Here is a 232-nt window from a genome sequence, read left to right as displayed (position 1 = left end):
TGTTGAAGGCCTTTACATCCCTGCTGATTTCATAATCTTAGACACTAGGAAGGAAGAGGATGAATGCATCATCCTTGGAAGGCATTTCCTAGCTACAGCAGGAGCTGTGATAGATGTCACCAGAGGTGAATTAGTCCTTCAATTGAATGGAGATTACCTTGTGTTTAAGGCACATGGCCATCCCTCTGTGACAAAAGAGAGTAAGCATGAAGAGCTTCTCTCAGTTCAGAGT

The sequence above is a fragment of the Arachis duranensis genome, chromosome 10, assembly GCF_000817695.3.
Source record: "Arachis duranensis cultivar V14167 chromosome 10, aradu.V14167.gnm2.J7QH, whole genome shotgun sequence".
In the NCBI taxonomy this organism is placed as follows: Eukaryota; Viridiplantae; Streptophyta; class Magnoliopsida; order Fabales; family Fabaceae; genus Arachis; species Arachis duranensis.
The sequence above is the reverse complement of the archived record's forward strand: the minus strand, read 5'-3'. Positions refer to the sequence as shown.